This window comes from Ricinus communis, chromosome 3, assembly GCF_019578655.1.
Source record: "Ricinus communis isolate WT05 ecotype wild-type chromosome 3, ASM1957865v1, whole genome shotgun sequence".
Lineage (NCBI taxonomy): Eukaryota > Viridiplantae > Streptophyta > Magnoliopsida > Malpighiales > Euphorbiaceae > Ricinus > Ricinus communis.
This window is the reverse complement of record NC_063258.1, coordinates 2,729,146-2,744,736: the sequence shown is the minus strand read 5'-3', so window position 1 is coordinate 2,744,736 and position 15,591 is coordinate 2,729,146. Positions and strand designations below refer to the sequence as shown.

Sequence of the window (15,591 nt, the reverse complement as noted above, 5' to 3'; positions counted from 1 at the left end):
TACAAGGGGAAATAAGGAGAAAGGAATAACTCAAGAAGGTCCTTAAGATGAGATAACTTAAATTGTTGAAAGAATGAGAGTTGTAAGTGAGAAAAAGAGAAAGAGGTATCAAATAATTGCCTCAAAGGAAGTGGTCGCCTACAAAGTAGCATCTAGGCATTCCCTTAGGCAGTTAGTGGTTAGAAAAGAGGTCATTATGGCATTACTTTTAACCTTTTTGAGAAGTGATATAGTCTTACAAGAGATCAAGTGACGAAAGCTTTTGGATTCCATGTGAATAGGTACTTCCACATCAGGACATGGAAAAAATTTTCACCCAATTTTAGACCTCCATCTTTACTAAAACAAGGTTTGATCCTAAATCCTCTATAGCCAAAAATATTAAATTTTTTCATCTTTGGTTTCTACACCATATTATTACTTACACTATCAATTCTAAAGGTGATGGTACTGAAAAGGTAAGCCAAAAAGACCATTTCTTTCTCTATAGAATTGTCAATCACAAGAAAATTCAAACCTTCCATTTTCTCATAGACCACTTCATCTTTCTTAGTAACAAGTCTAAAGGACTTATTCTTCTCTCTCATTGCAAAATGTTACAATGCTTTTCCTTCAAACACTAAGCAAATTCCTCTAACTAAATTAGCCTATAAGTCCAAACTTCTTAAACTTGACTACCTACTTCAATTTAGATCCATCAGTCTCACTCAAGAAAATACCTATGAATATATTTTTGGAGGGTGTAAGGGTCTTAGAAGATCTTCCAAAAGATCAAGGGTAGTGTCACCTCTTCATAAGAAAGGAGTAGAGGAAAGGGTGCAACCTCTAGCCCCTAGAAATTATAGTGAGGAATTTGAGGAAAAGGTGCTCAAATTCATGGAGAAGCATGAGAAAAAAATGGATAAAACATTTAAGCATCTTCATCGTCTTTATTTGGACATGAGGAAAATCCAAAAAAAGATAATAGGAACAACCACATGTAATGTTGATGAATGGAACACAATTGAAGAAGAGCAAGAGGATGAAGGTGAAAAAGATGGAGATGAGACTTATAGTGTCCTTTGATTTCTTTTATTGAAAATTATCATTCTTTTTTTTTGTTTTTCTCTTTTTTTGCTTATTTTCTCATTCACATTTCATGGCACACTTTTCTTTAATCAAACATGTACTTTGATGCTTAGTAATGAAAATTGTTTATCTATTCTCTTGTTCACCATTTCTTATTTTAATTTTTTTCTTTTGACAAAGGGTGAGAGATTTAAAGAGATTAAATGGTAGAAAAAAATTAAAGGGGAGAGAAAGGTAATGAGAGATAAGATTAAGGGAAAGAAATAAGTTAAAATGAAATAAATTACTTAGAGAAGTTTTTCGATAAATGATGAAAGGGGAGTAACTTCAAATGACAAAGGGAGAGTAACTTCAAAAAATCAAGAATCAAATGCATTGAGAAAGGATAGTGAGGAATTTGAGGAAAAGGTGCTCAAATTCATGGAGAAGCATGAGAAAAAAATGGATAAAACATTTAAGCATCTTCATCGTCTTTATTTGGACATGAGGAAAATCCAAAAAAAGATAATAGGAATAACCACATGTAATGTTGATGAATGGAACACAATTGAAGAAGAGCAAGAGGATGAAGGTGAAAAAGATGGAGATGAGACTTATAGTGTCCTTTGATTTCTTTTATTCAAAATTATCATTCTTTTTTTTTTGTTTTTCTCTTTTTTAGCTTATTTTCTCATTCACATTTCATGGCACACTTTTCTTTAATCAAACATGTACTTTGATGCTTAGTAATGAAAATTGTTTATCTATTCTCTTGTTCACCATTTCTTATTTTAATTTTTTTCTTTTGACAAAGGGTGAGAGATTTAAAGAGATTAAATGATAGAAAAAAATTAAAGGGGAGAGAAAGGTGATGAGAGATAAGATTAAGGGAAAGAAATAAGTTAAAATGAAATAAATTACTTAGAGAAGTTTTTCGATAAATGATGAAAGGGGAGTAACTTCAAATGACAAAGGGAGAGTAACTTCAAAAAATCAAGAATCAAATGCATTGAGAAAGGATAGTGAGGAATTTGAGGAAAAGGTGCTCAAATTCATGGAGAAGCATGAGAAAAAAATGGATAAAACATTTAAGCATCTTCATCGTCTTTATTTGGACATGAGGAAAATCCAAAAAAAGATAATAGGAATAACCACATGTAATGTTGATGAATGGAACACAATTGAAGAAGAGCAAGAGGATGAAGGTGAAAAAGATGGAGATGAGACTTATAGTGTCCTTTGATTTCTTTTATTCAAAATTATCATTCTTTTTTTTTGTTTTTCTCTTTTTTAGCTTATTTTCTCATTCACATTTCATGGCACACTTTTCTTTAATCAAACATGTACTTTGATGCTTAGTAATGAAAATTGTTTATCTATTCTCTTGTTCACCATTTCTTATTTTAATTTTTTTCTTTTGACAAAGGGTGAGAGATTTAAAGAGATTAAATGATAGAAAAAAATTAAAGGGGAGAGAAAGGTAATGAGAGATAAGATTAAGGGAAAGAAATAAGTTAAAATGAAATAAATTACTTCGAGAAGTTTTTCGATAAATGATGAAAGGGGAGTAACTTCAAATGACAAAGGGAGAGTAACTTCAAAAAATCAAGAATCAAATGCATTGAGAAAGGATAGTGAGGAATTTGAGGAAAAGGTGCTCAAATTCATGGAGAAGCATGAGAAAAAAATGGATAAAACATTTAAGCATCTTCATCGTCTTTATTTGGACATGAGGAAAATCCAAAAAAAGATAATAGGAATAACCACATGTAATGTTGATGAATGGAACACAATTGAAGAAGAGCAAGAGGATGAAGGTGAAAAAGATGGAGATGAGACTTATAGTGTCCTTTGATTTCTTTTATTCAAAATTATCATTCTTTTTTTTTGTTTTTCTCTTTTTCTGCTTATTTTCTCATTCACATTTCATGGCACACTTTTCTTTAATCAAACATGTACTTTGATGCTTAGTAATGAAAATTGTTTATCTATTCTCTTGTTCACCATTTCTTATTTTAATTTTTTTCTTTTGACAAAGGGTGAGAGATTTAAAGAGATTAAATGATAGAAAAAAATTAAAGGGGAGAGAAAGGTAATGAGAGATAAGATTAAGGGAAAGAAATAAGTTAAAATGAAATAAATTACTTAGAGAAGTTTTCGATAAATGATGAAAGGGGAGTAACTTCAAATGACAAAGGGAGAGTAACTTCAAAAATCAAGAATCAAATGCATTGAGAAAGGATAGTGAGGAATTTGAGGAAAAGGTGCTCAAATTCATGGAGAAGCATGAGAAAAAATGGATAAAACATTTAAGCATCTTCATCGTCTTTATTTGGACATGAGGAAAATTCAAAAAGATAATAGGAATAACCTCATGTAATGTTGATGAATGGAACACAATTGAAGAAGAGCAAGAGGATGAAGGTGAAAAGATGGAGATGAGACTTATAGTGTCCTTTGATTTCTTTTATTCAAAATTATCATTCTTTTTTTTTGTTTTTCTCTTTTTCTGCTTATTTTCTCATTCACATTTCATGGCACACTTTTCTTTAATCAAACATGTACTTTGATGCTTAGTAATGAAAATTGTTTATCTATTCTCTTGTTCACCATTTCTTATTTTAATTTTTTTCTTTTGACAAAGGGTGAGAGATTTAAAGAGATTAAATGATAGAAAAAAATTAAAGGGGAGAGAAAGGTAATGAGAGATAAGATTAAGGGAAAGAAATAAGTTAAAATGAAATAAATTACTTAGAGAAGTTTTTCGATAAATGATGAAAGGGGAGTAACTTCAAATGACAAAGGGAGAGTAACTTCAAAAAATCAAGAATCAAATGCATTGAGAAAGGATAGTGAGGAATTTGAGGAAAAGGTGCTCAAATTCATGGATGAGAAAAAAATGGATAAAACATTTAAGCATCTTCATCGTCTTTATTTGGACATGAGGAAAATCCAAAAAAGATAATAGGAATAACCTCATGTAATGTTGATGAATGGAACACAATTGAAGAAGAGCAAGAGGTTGAAGGTGAAAAAGATGGAGATGAGACTTATAGTGTCCTTTGATTTCTTTTATTCAAAATTATCATTCTTTTTTTTTTATTTTTCTCTTTTTTAGCTTATTTTCTCATTCACATTTCATGGCACACTTTTCTTTAATCAAACATGTACTTTGATGCTTAGTAATGAAAATTGTTTATCTATTCTCTTGTTCACAATTTCTTATTTTAATTCTTTTCTTTTGACAAAGGGTGAGAGATTTAAAGAGATTAAATGATAGAAAAAAATTAAAGGGGAGAGAAAGGTAATGAGAGATAAGATTAAGGGAAAGAAATAAGTTAAAATGAAATAAATTACTTAGAGAAGTTTTTCGATAAATGATGAAAGGGGAGTAACTTCAAATGACAAAGGGAGAGTAACTTCAAAAAATCAAGAATCAAATGCATTGAGAAAGGATAGTGAGGAATTTGAGGAAAAAGTGCTCAAATTCATGGAGAAGCATGAGAAAAAAATGGATAAAACATTTAAGCATCTTCATCGTCTTTATTTGGACATGAGGAAAATCCAAAAAAGATAATAGGAATAACCTCATGTAATGTTGATGAATGGAACACAATTGAAGAAGAGCAAGAGGATGAAGGTGAAAAAGATGGAGATGAGACTTATAGTGTCCTTTGATTTCTTTTATTCAAAATTATCATTCTTTTTTTTTTTTGTTTTTCTCTTTTTTTGCTTATTTTCTCATTCACATTTCATGGCACACTTTTCTTTAATCAAACATGTACTTTGATGCTTAGTAATGAAAATTGTTTATCTATTCTCTTGTTCACCATTTCTTATTTTAATTTTTTTCTTTTGACAAAGGGTGAGAGATTTAAAGAGATTAAATGATAGAAAAAAATTAAAGGGGAGAGAAAGGTAATGAGAGATAAGATTAAGGGAAAGAAATAAGTTAAAATGAAATAAATTACTTCGAGAAGTTTTTTGATAAATGATGAAAGGGGAGTAACTTCAAATGACAAAGGGAGAGTAACTTCAAAAAATCAAGAATCAAATGCATTGAGAAAGGATAGTGAGGAATTTGAGGAAAAGATGCTCAAATTCATGGAGAAGCATGAGAAAAAAATGAATTAAACATTTAAGCATCTTCATCGTCTTTATTTGGACATGAGGAAAATCCAAAAAAGATAATAGGAATAACCTCATGTAATGTTGATGAATGGAACACAATTGAAGAAGAGCAAGAGGATGAAGGTGAAAAAGATGGAGATGAGACTTATAGTGTCCTTTGATTTCTTTTATTCAAAATTATCATTCTTTTTTTTTTTGTTTTTCTCTTTTTTTGCTTATTTTCTCATTCACATTTCATGGCACACTTTTCTTTAATCAAACATGTAATTTGATGCTTAGTAATGAAAATTGTTTATCTATTCTCTTGTTCACCATTTCTTATTTTAATTTTTTTCTTTTGACAAAGGGTGAGAGATTTAAAGAGATTAAATGATAGAGAAAAATTAAAGGGGAGAGAAAGGTAATGAGAGATAAGATTAAGGGAAAGAAATAAGTTAAAATGAAATAAATTACTTAGAGAAGTTTTTTGATAAATGATAAAAGGGGAGTAACTTCAAATGACAAAGGGAGAGTAACTTCAAAAAATCAAGAATCAAATGCATTGACAAAGGATAGTGAGGAATTTGAGGAAAAGGTGCTCAAATTCATGGAGAAGCATGAGAAAAAAATGGATAAAACATTTAAGCATCTTCATCGTCTTTATTTGGACATGAGGAAAATCCAAAAAAGATAATAGGAATAACCTCATGTAATGTTGATGAATGGAACACAATTGAAGAAGAGCAAGAGGATGAAGGTGAAAAAGATGGAGATGAGACTTATAATGTCCTTTGATTTCTTTTATTCAAAATTATCATTCTTTTTTTTTATTTTTCTCTTTTTTTGCTTATTTTCTCATTCATATTTCATGGCACACTTTTCTTTAATCAAACATGTACTTTGATGCTTAGTAATGAAAATTGTTTATCTATTCTCTTGTTCACCATTTCTTATTTTAATTTTTTTCTTTTGACAAAGGGTGAGAGATTTAAAGAGATTAAATGATAGAAAAAAATTAAAGGGGAGAGAAAGGTAATGAGAGATAAGATTAAGGGAAAGAAATAAGTTAAAATGAAATAAATTACTTAGAGAAGTTTTTCGATAAATGATGAAAGGGGAGTAACTTCAAATGACAAAGGGAGAGTAACTTCAAAAAATCAAGAATCAAATGCATTGACAAAGGAGGAGAGAAAATCAACTCATAAACTAAAGGGGAGTTTTCTGATCTTATTCTGCATTATTATTTTCTCTCTCAAACTGAGTCTTAATTGTCAAAATCAAAAAGGGAGAGATTGTTAGTCTAAGTTCTTTCATGACTAAAGGCACCTTTAATTTTGACATTGACAATTACATCGAGTGTTTCTAATCTTAGTTTTTAAGTATCTCTTATAAAGGTTTTAAGCATATTTTAAAAAGGCTAAAATTCAACTCTGTCTCTTAAATTGCAACCACCATTAGCTTATCGAGACCATGACTTTCATATTCAAATGACTGTTAAAGCTAAAGAGCAGATTGCAACCGCGAGCAAGAAGTAGCGTCTGCAAAAAGTGCAAAATGGAAACAGTAAGTGTCGTGCATAACATCGCGACTGTGACCAAGATGCTACCTCGGAAGCCTTACCCCTAGTAAATCGCAACCGTTCCAATGTCGTCATGATGCGATACTCATATCCATTAGGAAGACTTTAACAGTTATTTCTGACAGGGCGAATCACGGAGCGCCATATGGATTATAAATGTTTCTATTTTAAGAATCGCAATCGCGATGAAGGAGTCTTGACCGTGAAAGGCAGTTGCAATTGCGATTAAGGTGGAGTGACCTGACTGTGCTCTAACGGTGCATTTAATGCACTATCTAGAGCTAGAAGTAATGCAAGGCCTATGACTCTAAATGTAACATCTCTTTGGCTTTAAGAGGGTATAAATACCCCCTCAAAAAGAGATTAATAGTTGATCAACAACCTCTTATTGTGTCATATTCATTGCTCACTTATTTTCATACATTTCTTATTAATTTTTATATGTAATTGACCTTGTAAAGGTTGTTATAAGAGCTTATATGTTCTTGTGAGAGTTTGAGAGTTAGCCTAAACACTTAGGATTAGGTTGGAGAGTTAGCCTAGGAAAAATTCTTATAATGATTGTGTGTTAGCCATTAAAACACAAGTGTAAAGGTTTAGTATGAGCCCTAAACATTAAGTTGGGAGTGAGCTTAGAAAACCTGCATTATAATTGTGTTTAAGTATAGTGGACTACCTAATTGGAGATTGAGGAGTGGCTATAGGATTGGTTAATACCCGAATCACTATAAATTGTATGTTATGCGTCCTTCTCAACTCTTCTACTTTTTCCCTTCTAATTATCAAAACTTTAGTTGGTAACCATTTTTATATTCACCAATTCAATTCCCCCATATTTGGTTCATAAGGACATATAATACACAATATATAAATGCATTTTAAACCCTAAAACTACCAAAAATGCCAAAAGAAATTAAAGCTTGAGAGCAAGATTAGGAAGGTTCATCTCTTCATGGATGAAACCTCCAAGACTAACCTTATAGGATCCAACTTTATTTGGGTACCTAAAAGCTAAGTGACTGGATTTTTCCTTATAAGTGTGCCTTAAGTCCACAAGCACAAATTTTTGACATGTTGATAGTGGATGCCCAAGGCATATAACAGAAGACACTCTCTCTTTGTGAATGTCAAGAAAAATGAAGGAGGCAAAGTTACTTTTTGTAATGATGCCAATAGTAATGTAATTGGCATCTATACGATTGTTAAGGATGATTCTGCTTTCATTGATGATGTTTTTCTAGTTGATGGTCTGAAGCATAATTTGTTAAGTATAAGTCAATTATGCGACAAAGATAATAAAGTCACTTTTGACTCCTATAGATGTTATGTCAACACCATTGTGGATGACAAACTATTATTGAAAAGAGACAGAAGTGGCAATGCTTACATAATTGACCAACACAAGGTTGCTAACCAATCTTTCAAGTGTTTTATATCTATTACTAATGAATCTTCGCTATAGCATAAAAGGTTTGGTCATGCAAGCGTGGAGATTTTTCATAAATTAGCCAAAGAGGAGCTAATAAATAGACTTTCTAAAGTGAAGTTCATCAATGACAAAACATGTGGGCAATGTCAAATGGAAAAATAAAATCTATCATCTTTCAAATTAATAAACATTGTAAGTACATGTAGACTATTCCAATACTTTATATGGACTTGTTTGAACATACTAGAGTTGTTAGTTTGGATAGAAAATTATATGCATTTGTTATTATTGATGACTATCCTATATTTATTTGAGTTAATTTTTTAGCTCATAAAAATAAAGCTTTAATATTCTTAAATTTTTTTCATAACGTGTCAAAATAAAAAAGATATTTGATTTCCATTATTATGTTAGTTTGGATATGTGTAGTCGCTACATTGTCGTTATGCTGTCGCTAAATTGTTGTCACTATGCCTTTGTTAAAATTATTTCATTTTTTAATTATTAAACGTCATCATTAAACCCTCGCTACAATCTATGTCATCGGTAATAATTTAAAATAATTTTTTAAATTTAACAAATGACATTACTACTCTGTCGTTATTTTAATTTTTAGTTATTGTTTTGTTGTTGCTACTCCACCGCTAAATGTATAATCTTTATTTTTGATAATTTTCTATAATTAATTAGAATATGATATTAATCATAATTTACTAATTGATAAATTAAAATTTTAAAATTTGCAAAATAAAATTCGTTATATATGAAAAGATATTTAATAAAACTAATAAATTACAAATAAAAATATTATAATGTACAATATATTTATATAAAGTACTCCTAAGTTTCTAATCAGAGGTAGTGGAGGAGGAGGAGGAGTTGTCATTATTGTCAACTGGAGGATCGAACATACTAGTGCTAGAAGCACCGGCTGGTGGAGTACACGTAGGTGGTGAAACGATACTAGCACCAAAATGTGTGCCATGTGTTGCATTGTTCGCTCAAGCTCGGCTATACTGGCATCGTACTCTAGTTCCAGCTCTGCTCGAAGCTCGTACTTAAGTGTCTCCCATGACTGATCAAAAGAAGTGTCGCTCGAACTACCAAAGCCACGGGGCTAATTGAAGGTGCACACTTCTTACTCTAAGCTATAGATGCGATGCTTCTTCTCATTGCCGAGGACGTCGACAAATAATTGTGACATATCAACCAGTGGAGGTCCGAAAGGACCCTCATGGACTGAGATGCAGCAGCTGCCTGTGCCTCCATAAAATCTTGGAAGTTGCAAAATAAGATTAATTATATATAAAATAAATTAAATTATTATGAATAATTATTATTTATTTATAATTCTATAAGTAACTTACAACAATCTAGTAGGACTTGTAGTTAATGAACTGCCTGTCGGGTTTGCTGTGCAATCGCTTGAATATCTCATAAGCAGTAGGATCGTGACCCAACTCAAATGACCTAACAAAAGAAAAAGGAAGATTAAATTAATTATAGATAATAAATGGAATTAATACTTATAAATAAATAACTAAATTTATTAAATCATTAGGGGGAACAACATCCGGAGCAATGACCCCAACAGTTTGGAAGATATCTTGATAAAAGCTTTTAGCACCAGTGGGGGAAGCTTAGAGACATAATTCAAATAATGATACCCGTTTGTGATCAATGGTCGATCTCAACCTAGTAGTGTGACAATCAAGGCCTATACCAAGGCCAAGAACCTCGCTTAGACGATTCTTGTTGTGGGTTTCAAAGGCTGTCTTTACCTCAGGCATCTTCCAATAATTTGTCTAGTGGGCTCAGGTCTCCTCCTGTACGAACTGAGGCCTCTTCCCACTTCTCTTTTAGCTAGATACTATGTCGCGGTATCTTTCGACTGCCTGCTTATCCCAAGCCTTGCGGAGCTGTTCCTCGTGCCTAGGCTCCCAGTTGAAAAACTTCTATAAATAAAAATAAAAGAAAATGTTAATATTAATCTATTTAAAATATTATTATAAATCTATAATGATTTATTAATGATTACCTTAAACTTAGCGAAGTACGATTCATTTGTCTCCTTAGGCACAAACCTCCACACATAGCCTCGTACTTTATGGCATTATTGAAGATCTTGGAGATCCTCGCATAGCATGTATGAGATGGTAGCAACCTATATATAATAATAAAATTTTGTTAGTTTATATTATAAATACATATAATTGTTTGCAGAAATTTAATATACAAATAAATACTTAAACTTAGTACCTCTCAATCTCAATCCAGATATAGGACTTAGAACTTCCTAGTGAAGATAAGACTAGTGAGGTCCCACAAGGTGTAGTCCAGTGAGGTCCTGGAGGGTGTAGTCCAGTGAAGTCCTAGAGGGTGTAGTGGGTGGTGGAACAGAAGTAGTGGGTGGTTGTGTTGTGGGTGTAATGGAAGGTGGTAGAGGCAATAGTGGCCTCAAGTTTGGGGTCGGTGTAGAAGAAGTTAGTGTAAAAGAGGATGGAGAAAGTGACGGTGTATGTGTGTGGGATGGTGAGTTAATAGAGGATAGGGTTGGTGGAGGAGGCCATGCTCAACGCTCCTTAGGAGAGCATCTGTCTACCATCTGAGTTATTTTATTTTCCAAATATCACCAAAATCATATATTATTTTAGAAAAACGTATCAAAAGCTTAAAATAAACAATTAAAATGAATAAAAATAGCATAAATCATATAATGTTATGATACATATGATTAGATTATATAAAAATATCTGATATATCTATGTATCACTATCATCTGACTCATCATTTTGGTTATTTGTTTCCGACGCAAGTTAAAAGTCATCATTGCTTTTGGCATTTTCATATGCAATTATATTAACCCACCATCTGCACTATTCAAGGAATCTAGATCTTTGTCTAACTATAATAGAATATATATGTTCAAGTGATCCTCTTGAAATTGTGATGGTAGACCTAAAGGAGCTTTAGATGATGATTCTAGAACTTCCATTCCAAATCTCACTTTAATTTTGGAAATGGCCCACCAGCTGCTCTTGCCGCAATATAATCTTTACTTGATTTTCTTGAACTGATAGTATAAATGGTTCATAACGATTAAATTCGAGCTTATGGTTTACATCCATAAGCTTGTACTCAGGATGAACCTTTATACCCAAATATAGTGTCAGATCAAACCATTCACACTTGAATAATACAGTCTTCTTCATTAGCAAAATCGAATACTCCAACTATATAACTTCAAACAATCGACTATAATAATCACTCTCATCCACATTATATCTTGAACCTTTTCAACGCACTCTATTATTCATCATTGATGTACTATAATTATGCCTAACTGTGTTGAATTTAAACACATTTACAAAAAACCATGGATAGGTAATGACTGAGCTGAAAGGGCCTTTCGATAGATCCTTTATGAGTTGGTTCGTTACATTATTAATAGCATCACATGCCTACAATTGAAGTAGATTTACAATAATTATTGCACTACTACTGGAGCTTAGCATTATTCTCAATACTATGTGAAAAAACTAAATTTTTAAACCAATACGCAAACTCATTTTGAAGTTTAGCATCCACCTATTGACTGGACATTTTCAAGTTTCTCTTCAATTATTCAACAGAGTTATAATTAGTAAAATATAATGCATATACAAGGGAAGTTAGTTTATAGAACAGTTCAACTTACTCAATATAGGGTTGAACTTCAAAGCAATTAAGTAATATGTAGTTGCGAGCGGCTTTATACTCTTCATCTGTCAAGTACCTTATTTTTCACCTTCCAAATGGTCAGCCTAGATATGATTAATATAGAAATATTCTTATCCTAGTTTCTAATAACGTCTGCATGCCCAACATCATTTTGAGGACACTTTTATGTTTTTTTGGTCATATAGTCCTTAAAATAGTAAGAACAAAATGAAGATGCCTCTTCCACCAACTAGCCATTGCACATTGACCCTTCCACATTTCCTTTGTTTCTGACATTGCTTTTTAGCTTCGAAGGTACCTAAGACATTGTTTATGATATTACCCATGATTGATATGCAGTGTTATTTGAATAATTTTGAATAATTAGGAATTGTTTTACCTCTTAAAGGCATACATCCGCTTGTATTGCATTGGACTAGCGATTCTTGTTTCATAAGCTAAATGAACCAGTAAATGTCTTATGGATTCAAATAGAAGAAATATACATTCCAGCTTATAGAGAATAAACAAGAATGTCTCTCTTTAATCGAATCATATCGCCAGTACTTGTGACATTAGCTTTCAATTCTTTGAAGAACAAAATTCAATCAAGGTCTTCCAAACATTTATAAGGAGTAGTTCACAGAATACGATTGGAATAAACCTCTGCATAAATACATGATAATCATAGCTTTTTATTCCAAACAACTTCAACTTCTTTAAGTCAACATACTAGGCCATATTAGATACATATCAATCAGAAAATTTAAAACTGTTAACCTAGTCACGCAATACTTCCGCTGCGTGCTTGTTAAGCATGTAACTAGCTTTTGGGTACTTTCTTGTTGCATCATATTTCAATTCATGACGTCTCCACTTTCTAATTAAAAATAATTTAAATATTCAATCGGACACAAAACATCCATAACACATTAAGAATACTTATAAATCACTAATTCTCGCAAGATTAAATTATGCACATTTATTTTCATTAAGTATTTATTCATCGAATAATTTATACTAGCAAATTTATACATACTAGTTGCTAAACAGAATAATTTGTTTAATAATTTATTCAATAACAAACTCAATAATTTATTGAATAATAAAAATATAACAAATTAATTTCATTTTCAATATTTAGTCTCACAAAAGACATAAAATAATATAAATAATTAAATAATCTTATATATATTGCTTGTTAATCCTCATATGCGTCTTCTAACAAAAAAATATAAAAGAATACATATGAATATAAATTAATTTTAAATAACAAAGAATATGAAATAAACAAAAATTAAAAAATATAATAACAAAAATTAGTAATACTATTAAAACAACAAAGAAATTAAGCAAACAGAAATTTAAAAAAAAATTAAACTAAACCTAAAAGGCTAAAAAAACAATTAAAAAAATTAAACATATTATATAAATTAAAAAATTACATAAATAAAAATAAAAATAAAATAACATAAATTAAAAATTAAAATAACATAAATGAATTTCCTAAAATACTAATTAAAAAACATAAATTATAAAAAATATTAGAAATAATAACATAAATAATAGAAATAAAATAACTTAACTAAAAGATTTCTAACTAAACTAACATAAACAAAAATTTTAAAAATAAACTAACTAAAAAAAGTACTAACATAAACTAATTTTAATTTTTTAATTTAAGATAGATATAAAAGAAAATATTTAATATAATTTTAGAGAAAAGATACTGGTGGAGGGTAACAATGAAGGACGACAGGGGTGGAGGACGACAATGGTGGAGAAGGAGGATAGCAGATCTAAAACTCAAAAAAATAAAAAAACATATAAATAACAAATTAAAAGAAAAATACTTACCAGCATAGGGCAGGATCAACAATGATGAATGAGGGAGAGAAAAGAGAAAAGAGAATGGAAGAGGGAGGAGACAAGCTAGGATATATACCTAAAATTCATCGGCTAACAATGTTTGTCCGTTAGTACAGTTTAGGTATACAAAACTTATCTTTTCATTTAAAAATTTATGGACAACTATCTGTCGTCACTATTTCCTTCCCCCATGTATTGTCATATGCAAAAACAACAAAATATCATTTATTCCATTTAGCAACGAACATAAGTCATCACTAACATCATTGATATAGTGATGGCGTCCTTGGTATCGCTAAAGACCACACTTAGCGAAGAATTTCATCATTACTAAATGCAATTCCTACGCGCTAAAAACTCGCACCATGTTCCCATGAAAACTTTGCGATGACTAGTGAAGTATCACTAAATGGCGTCGCTACGATGTCACTACTTTGTCGCTATATCTAAATTAGCAATGGCTTGCAGTCCGTCAATAAATGTATGTCACTAGGTTACTGCTATTTTTATTGTAGCTTTCATCGAGCTTAAATCTGGCAATGACTCATCGTTAATCTTTTGATAATTAGTGGCGGCTTCTGTCTGTCGCTAAATTCCATCGCTAAGCATAGTTATCCTTGTAATGAACTTCATATGAGCTATAGAATGGAAGAAAGCCTAAGGTACCATATTTTAGAGTATTTGGATACAAGTGCTATATTTTGAACACCAAGGAAAAACTTGAAAGTTTTCTTTCGAAACTGATTTTGGCATTTTCTTCTACTATTCCAAATCTAGCAAAGCCTATAGAGACTTTAACAAACATACTTTGGTAGTTGAAGAATCTAGATATTATGTTGATGACTCAAGAAAGCTTGAGCTTGGAAAGGTGTTGTGTGTTTATGATCTTGTAAGTGTTTTTTATGAGCTTAGGGTCAATCATGATGAGCCATCAAAGAAGTTGAAGAACACAACGAGGAAGATCACAATAACTAACAAGATCCTGGAGATGCACAAAATGAGCAAGCTTAAGGGCTTTTTAAGGAGTAGAGTTTTAAAATCTCCCCCTAGCCAAACCATTAAAGATCCTATTAAGAGTGTAAGTACTTGTTCCAAACTAATAGTTGTAAATGATCTTGCTTTTATCTCTCAGAATTGAGTCAAGGACTACAAATGAGGCTCTTAATGATGAGAGTTAAGTGATTGCTATGCAAGATGAATTCAACTAATTTGAGAGAAACAATATTTGAGAGAAACAATATTTGAGAATTTATCCCTAGATCGAAAGAGCATCAAATTTTAGATTATAAGTGGGACTTTAGGAATAAATTAGATGAATAAGGTTTCATTACTAGAAATAAAGATAGATTAATTGTAAAAGGTTATAACAAAGAGGAAGTCATAGGCTATGATGAAACCTGTGCTTCGATTGTAAGAATATAAGTCATTATAATTCTTATTGCATATGCATGTCGTATGAAATTTAAATTATTTCAAATGGATGTAAATAATACATTTTTATGGTTTTATTAAGGAGTAAACAAATAGACATTAGAGATTCTTTTTTAATAGCTTGAGAATATAAGTTATTAGATAAAACCTTTGCTTCGATTGCAAGAATATAAGTTATTAGAATCCTTACTGCATATGCATGTCATATGAACTTTAAATTATTTCAAATGGATGTAAATAGTGCATTTTTATAGTTTTATTGTGGAGTAAGCATATAGACATTAAAGATTCTTTTTTAATAGATTGTGTGCAAAATGATGATATTGTATTGGAACTTATTAATACAACTAATCAAGTTGCTGATATTTTTTATGAAATCTCACAATAAAGAGAGATTAAATTTTATCAAAAAGGAATCATGAATACT

At 30.9% G+C, this 15,591-nt stretch overlaps 1 long non-coding RNA gene across 2 annotated transcripts; it reads right to left on the bottom strand.

The window, feature by feature from the left end:
* Positions 1-9,008: 9,008 nt before the first annotated feature.
* Positions 9,009-11,609, bottom strand: LOC107261191. 2 transcript variants are annotated; one of them, XR_001535177.3, is made up of 5 exons: positions 10,425-11,609; positions 10,204-10,329; positions 9,833-10,120; positions 9,533-9,635; positions 9,009-9,439 (listed from the first exon to the last, which is right to left on the bottom strand). It is a non-coding gene; the product is annotated as an uncharacterized LOC107261191 (long non-coding RNA). The 2 variants fall into 2 exon arrangements; XR_001535176.3 differs by having other exon boundaries at positions 9,947-10,120.
* Between the last annotated feature and the right edge of the window lie 3,982 nt (positions 11,610-15,591).